This window comes from Marmota marmota, unplaced genomic scaffold (assembly GCF_001458135.2).
Source record: "Marmota marmota marmota unplaced genomic scaffold, marMar, whole genome shotgun sequence".
NCBI lineage: Eukaryota > Metazoa > Chordata > Mammalia > Rodentia > Sciuridae > Marmota > Marmota marmota.
In genome coordinates, this window is record NW_026009385.1 from 22,780 (window position 1) to 30,622 (window position 7,843).

Sequence of the window (7,843 nt, forward strand, 5' to 3'; positions counted from 1 at the left end):
CTCCCCTCCCCTCCCCTCTTCTCTCTCTGCCCCCTCTACTGACATTCATTTGTCCCCCTTGTATTATTTTTCCCTTTCCCCTCACTTCCTCTTGTATGTACTTTTGTATAACTCTGAGGGTCTCCTTCCATTTCCATGCAATTTCCCTTCTCTCTCCCTTTCACTTTTTAAAACAATTGTTGAATTTGAGATATACTTTGGAAATTCAAGTTCAGGCTCTCAGAAAGCATAGAGATACACTCATAGGTCTTAGGAAACAACACTGAGTGTAAGACAAATTTTGGAATCAGAATACATGTTTATCACATCAGTTGTAACTGACGCCTTGGGCACATGGGCACTTACTATAGAAAATGCAAAGAATGAGGAAAGATGAGAACTAGGGACCAAATCAGAGATTGGGAATAAAACATGTGTAATGCAAAGCAGCTGTGAAATTCTCAGAAACAAGCAAGCCCCTGAGGGGTGTTGGAAGGCAGCCATAGATTACTTTTTCTGCACTTTGTGAGGACAGAACAATTCTGATTTGAAGAGCACTACAGACAGAAGCCAAGGACACAGCAGGGGGTTAAATGATTTCTAAACAACATCATGAGTTCTTCCAAACAAAAATACAGGATGCATAGTTGAATTTGAATATTAGATAAACTGTTATTATGGTTACTATTATTTTAGTACTGATATGCCCCAATATTGTATGGGATATACTTATACTAGAAAAATATGGTTTGTCTGAAATTCAATTTTAACTGGCTGCCCTTTAGAATATCTGGAAACCCAACTCTAAATCCTCTTAATCTTTAACCCCCACACTAACTGTGGCTAAAATAATGGGTCCTGAGTACAAACTTAAAACTAATTTGGCAGAACAGTCATTAGATAAATTGATTTGGGATCAACTGACAAATTCTCTTGCAAAAAAAAATCATAACCTTTAGAAAAGAACTTTTTAAAATGTTCTTATGGCCCAACATTTGAAAAAAAATACTTTCATACTCATATTTGTATTATAATTGTAAAGTGAACTTATGTCTAAGGTTGTTTAAATTAACAGAAAAAATTCAACATTTTAACAAAAAAATTAAACAAAAATTTTAAAAGAAAAATCTCAGAAAAAGCAAACAAAAATTTATTTTTAAATTTTCTTTCTGAAAAGACTCTAGAAATAACAGAGAGTTTCTGGCAGTGAGCCAGGTAGCATGAGGGATTCAGGAGAGACTACTCAGGTAACAAGGTAAAATTCAAGAGAAAATCTTTTGTCAATTTGTCTACTGAACTTGCCACAAAGATGGAATCCCTAGGTCAACTCAGGCAGGATCCAAATTATGGGAATGTAGACATCCCAGACACAGAATGGATCTCTTTCATTTCACATACAAACACTTCTAGGGTTTATGACCATGCTTCATATTGAATCCCTATATTCAAGTCTAACTTTCAAAGAAAAAGAAACAAAAAATTGACAGTAGACTAAAATAGGAAGCTAACGCAGATAATAATTCCAGTCCATTTAAGTCACGTGTGTGGTGGCTTCTGCACCACCCAGATTCTCCTTCAGAGATAAAGCTTTCATGAGCAATAATGGGACCTTTGTTGAGACTTCCCAGAGGAACTAGTGGTGACAGCATCAGAGCAGCATTTCTCCCTCAAATAAATTTTGCTTGTCTTCTCCCTTCCAAGGAGTATTTCCTAATAAATGTCCTGCATGCTAACCTCCGCCTGTGTGTACTACAGAAAACCCAACCTCTCTGAAGGAAATAGGACAATTTGTATATAATTTGGAGATGCATGAAAACTGATCAAAAGAACAAAATGCATGATGAAGACTAAAGTCTCTCACTAATTGGCTAGATATTTTTCATTGGCATGCAAGAGAAGAAATATTGAGAGCTCATATCTGCTCTAGTTTGGATATACATAAAGGTCCATGTGTTAAAGGCTTGATTGCCAGCCTGTTGTGCTCTTGGGAGGTGCTAGAATGTTCAGGAGGTGGGGCCTAGGTGAAGGCATTTAGATCATTGGGGGAGTGCCCTTGAGTGCTTTTATTTATATTTTATTATTTATACTATATTATTTGCAAATTTATTCATAAACATAACTTTCATTATTATTATCATTAAAGTAGTTTTTCTTTTCTGTTATTATTAGGGATTATTAATACAAATAAACTCTTGATTTTTTTGGAGTAATCTTGCATCCATTTTTTCCACAAAATTCCTTTGATTATTTTTGATAAGTTTTGCTATAATGGGCGGGAATTTTGTGTGAATAATTATATCATAAAGAAGAAAGAAGGGGGACATGAGAGACAGAGAAATACTTAGGAAAAGTGGGAAGGAAGAGAGAGGAAGAGACAAAATTTGACACAATTTGAACACTTCTTGTTTGTATTGTTTCATACACCCAAAACCATACTGAATAACATTAGTGGTAGTATTCATGCCCTTTCCTGACTAATAAAATTACTTCATCTTCTTAGAATAATAACTGCTATGGATTTTTTTAAAAAATTAAATTTTATATTTCAGGAGTTTATTTTTCTTAAGAATGTTATTAAGAATGGTTTCTGATTGCTATTAATACCTTGTGACTATTTTTGTCATGATCATATATTTTTTCTTTGTAATACTTTGATTGAAATGACTATTGAGCTTTATCTTGATCAGTACATTTCTGAAATAAACCCTGCTTGATCACAGTGTTCTGATACAGAACATACTCTGCTTGCATACATTTAATGTAGAATTTTTGCATCTACATTCATGAGTAAGATTAACTATAGTTTTTGTTTTTCTACTATTATTCATGTTTTCATATTGTTTTTATCAAAAAAAATCATCTTCCATTTCATATATGTTCTTATTCTAAATGAGACAAATTATGTGATAACCTCTGAAAAGTAGCTTTGTTTGCAAGAAACATTTATGACATTTGATTAGGGTAAAAAATAATTACAAGACTACCTTTCTAGTATGTCAAGTCTCTCTTCATTTTATCTTCACTTTATTGAACATATATTTGTGTTTTATTCATTATTTATTATTTAGATATGCTCTTCATCCAAAACACTACAAAACAAAATTCTCACCTTATGTGAAGAATGTGCGCAGATCTTTGATCTAGTTGAGTTTTGTTGTTGTTGCTGTTGTTGTTGTTTTGGTGCCAAGGGATAGAACCCAGGGGCCCTCTATCACTGAGTCACATTCCCAGACAATTTGTGATATTTTTATTTTGAGACAGTGTCTCAATAAGTTGCTTAGGGCCTCACTAAGTTATTGAGGCTGACTTTGAACTCACAATCCTCCTGCCTTAGCCACTTAAATCACTGGGGTTACAGGTGTGTGCCACCAGATCCAGTTCTTGACCAATGTTCTTGCAACAGTGATGTCTGCTTGTGAATATTTGGATGTTTTTACAGATGCTGAAAAAGGGAATCTAGAATTGCACACATTTCCATGATAATGCCAGGAAGTGCACATTATCAATCTGAAAACACCTAGTGATCTACCAAACTCAGTGAATGACTTGTAGGAAATAGAAGCTTAATATGTTCATACAACATACTCTGGTAGTTCTCTATTTTTTTTGTTTGTTTTTTTGTTTTCCTTCATTCTTTTGTTCTTGATAGAAGCCTGAAAATCATTCTTAATTCCTTCTTCTCCTTTATTTTTCACAACCAATTCCCAAGTCCCCTCTATATTGCTTCTCATTGTTTTATCTTTCTCTATTTGTCTTCATATCCAGCATTACCTCCTCAACTCACACTTCTATAATCTTTTGTATGAAGAAAAATCTAATTACTCCTCCCATGTATAATCTATGGATCATATTTATAAATGCCTGTTCTCCCCTCTGAATTAATTCCATCTGAAATTGATCAGATTGATGTGGCCTCAAATCAGGTGCATTTTATAATCCTTGGGGTATCATTAGCATTATCAACTCTGCTCTCTCCTTGACCTTGGGGTTCTAATCACAATGGTGTTTTCTCAGTTCCTGGAACATAGTAACATTCATCTTGCCCCAGGACTTTTGTACATGTTGCCTTCCCAGGTATGCTTGAGAATTTAGTATGTTCCAGCTACCTAATTCTTATCACAATTGCTAATTATGTATATTTCATTCTTACTTATTTATGTATTTATGGTACTGGGGATTGGACCCAGGGATGCTTTGCCATTGAACTACCTGCCCTCTCTAATGGGAGAAAAGAATTTCATTTCAAAATTTTAAGTAAAATTTGGCATCTTTTAAATGAGAGACAATGCTCTACTTCCTTCAATAGAATCTGTTTCAGTTAAAAATAAGATTCACTTTTTTTAAAACTTAGAAAATACTAATTGCTATCTAAAAATTGTGTTGAAGAGGATCACAACCTGGCTTCTCTGATTTGATTCTTTTTTTAAAGCTGTTTTTTTAAAGAGAGAGAGAGAGAGAGAGAGAGAGAGAGAGAGAATTTTTTAATATTTATTTTTCAGTTCTCGGCGGACACAACATCTTTGTTTGTATGTGGTGCTGAGGATCGAACCCGGGCCGCACACATGCCAGGTGAGCGTGCTACCACTTAAGCTACATCCCCAGCCCCTTGATTCTTTTTTTAGTAGAAATTACTGAATGTTTTTGAATGCCCTTGGCTGTGATGAACTGGCTCGCTTTTATATCTCAAGAACTAAGATTAAAGAAAATTTATAGATAGAGACGACCATATCATTCTTAGAGAAAAGAGAACACTACTAAATTAAAAGTGGCATCTTTCAGAAAAGAGCAGATTCACACTCGTTCCAGTCTGAAAACGTAACTATCAGATGTGAAAAGGAGATAAGAACAAAAGGCAGTTAACATTTTAAGGCAGCAGCATGCAGAAGGAACTTCTTCAAAGACAAGATTTCAGCTCCTTTTATGATACTTGTTAACCATGGGGACATGGGCGGTTTCACTTAAATACTCTGACATCTGTTTTATTTCCTGGGAAAAAACCAAGGGTAGTAATATATGCCCTACCAACTACTTGCAGTTTCTGCAAAGATAAAAAGAGATAATGGAATGGAGACACTCTCATAACCTCTGAGATTGGAATATCAAGGCAATGTATCATTATGCATACTTCAGAATGATCTACCAAGATAGAAAAGGAGTTAACATGACCCCCTACAATTCTGAAATTATTTGATTAAAATGCATCTGCCTTCACCATTATTCAAAATCTTGAAGAGTGAAGATGTGGTTATTGTTATTTCATTGGAACTTGAATACAGAATTAAATCTTAAATTCTTAGACATTTTAAAATGTAACTCTCCCTTCTTAACACTCATGGTTTTACAAAATTGCAGAAATTAGAGTGTTTAGACTAATAAGCAAAGATATAATATAACTTAGATTAACTACCTGTGTTTAGCAGTAGTTAATCTTTAGCTGCTTCTAAATCCTAAGGATTTCATCCAGTGCTTTAAATCTAAATGTTTTATGGCTTTGTATTTTGCATTAAGTCTGTGATCTGGTTTCAGTTATTTACTTATTTTTATTTATTTATTTTTTTTTACCAATGGATATCCAATTACATCAGTTATTTGAGAAATAATCATTTCTCCATTTTTGCACTTTTGAAAAGTCAGCTGGATAAATTTCTCTGGGTCCATCTTTGGGCCTTTCTGTGTCAGCCCCTCAACCAATACTGTGTAGTCTCGAATATTGTAACTATACATTAATCCTACTTAATTCTTTTCTAAAATTGTTTTAGTTATTCCAATTCCTTTGTTTTTCCATACAAATTATAGGATAATCATGCATATGTTTTCAAAATATTTTGCTGGGGTTTTGATAAAAATTGAGTTAAACCTATATATCTGTTTAGGGACAACTGACATCATTCAATACTAGAATTTGTAGTTTATGAACAAGATCTATCTCTCCATTCATTTAGAATTCTCATTTCTTTCAACAACATGTTGTAGTTTTCAGCATATAAGCCCTATACATGTTTTGTATATTCATATCTAAATATTTACTTTTTTGAATGTTTATAAATATTATATTTTTCACTTGAGAATCCATAGTTACATTGCTAGTTTATAGAAATACAATTAATTTTCATACATTTATTTTGTATCTTATGACAGTTGAACTCACTTGTTAGTTCTTAAGAACACTATTGTATGTTTTCGGGGTTACTACATAGGCAATATTGGCATCTGCAAATTTGGAAAGGTTTACATTCCTTTTCCAAATAGAACACATTTAATTTTATTTTCATGTCTTAATTCACTGAATAGGTATACCAGTATTATGTGGTTAAAAGCTTTGAATAGGCCTCCTATTTTTCAAATGTCTTGTTCATTGTTTAGGTCATGAATAATTGATCCAGAGCATATAAATAATTTGGCTTTGAAGAATGCATGGATGCAGATATGGTATGGACCTGAAATGTTCCCCACAAAATAATGTATTGCAGATTGGGTCCCCAATGCAGCGATGTCCCAAGGTGTTTCTGAGGTGGGAATATGGAGAAGAAATTGCATCATGAAGAGACTTCATTACTGGAATCATCTATTTCACGAATTAATAGTTCAAATGGACTAAAGGAAAGTGGTGGAAACTGTAGGAAGAAGGACACTTTAATTGCTTTCTTTCTAGATCAAATATGTAGTTATTGTTGAAATCCTCTCAATTGTATCAAGATTGTTTGTCTCTTTATTTACATTTGATTTTAGTCCTAATAAATCTTGTATTTTGCACATGCGCACATGCGCACATGACAAACACACATTTAAACTCATCAATCATTATTAAGGAACTCCAGTGCTCAATTTTTCTTATTCTTTGGACTGACACATATGAAAATTGTAACTAACTCAAAATGTGAAATTTTTTTCATATTAGTCACCAACATTCCTGTTGGTGACTACTAAGTGCTAACTTCACAAATTCATTGTGATCAAGGAATTAAAATATTATTAATATATTCAAAGATTTTATTAATGCATTATTAGTTCTATTATTGTTATTCGTTATTTTATCAGCATTACATGGTGAGGACACTAGAAATACCAGTTAATATCACTACAGCAAGCTGCATTTATCTTACCAGCAATATAAATTCTGGGATGAATAGAACTGGCTAGAGCTGAAATCATTGTTTGCATAGTTTTCAAATATGTACTCCTCTGTCAAAATGCCTTGTTGTTTAGCTGTTGGTTTCCCCCTTTGGATTTGGCATAGGGAAGATTTTGATGAATGTTACAGAGCATACCTTAGCAAATAAGTTGGAAATAAAACAATGAATTTGAATGGCGCTAGGGACAAAGTAGAAAATATTTCTGAGATAACGAATGGCAGTTTGATCTTGAGAAGCTAAGAAACAGGCTTTAAATAAAAAGAAGGTCCTGGGTCTTTACATCAGGGACACAGCATCAACAAAAGAAGTTTCTTTCTTGCTTCCTTTCATATTTTTTGTTTTGCATAGACATAAAAGGATATCTTTTCACCTTAAACTTCTAGGATTATATAACTAAAATCATATTTCTTTAAAATTAGATTTTCTGGGGGCTGGAGATATAGGTCAATGGTAAAGCATTTGACTAGCATGCATGAGATCTTGCATTCAATCCCCAGTACCAACAAAATTTTTAAAATATACTTGATTTATCTAAAAGATTAAAAAATAAAATTAGGAGAAAAGGCCCAGTGGCCCACAGCTGAACAGAGCTTCCAATCACTCCTGCAAGGTAGGCGGGCCTGCGACCCACCGGCAGAAGAGGAGCAGCGGCTTGCTGAGAGGCAGAGCCACCCCCTCCCCCTGCGCCGGCAAGGTAGAGGGAACTGTGACCATCCACAGAGCAGGCCCAG

General features: G+C 34.0%; 1 long non-coding RNA gene across 2 annotated transcripts in view; it reads left to right on the forward strand.

Moving 5' to 3' along the window:
- LOC125614882 overlaps window positions 1–7,633 on the forward strand; it is an 11,298-nt gene extending 3,665 nt beyond the window's left edge. The window contains exons 3-4 of one of the 2 annotated variants that reach the window (XR_007345457.1): window positions 4,479–4,548; window positions 6,343–7,633. This is a non-coding gene — a long non-coding RNA (uncharacterized LOC125614882). The remainder of the gene's footprint in view (window positions 1–4,478; window positions 4,549–6,342) is intronic. The other variant, XR_007345458.1, reaches the window with a different exon arrangement.
- Window positions 7,634–7,843: the final 210 nt, after the last annotated feature.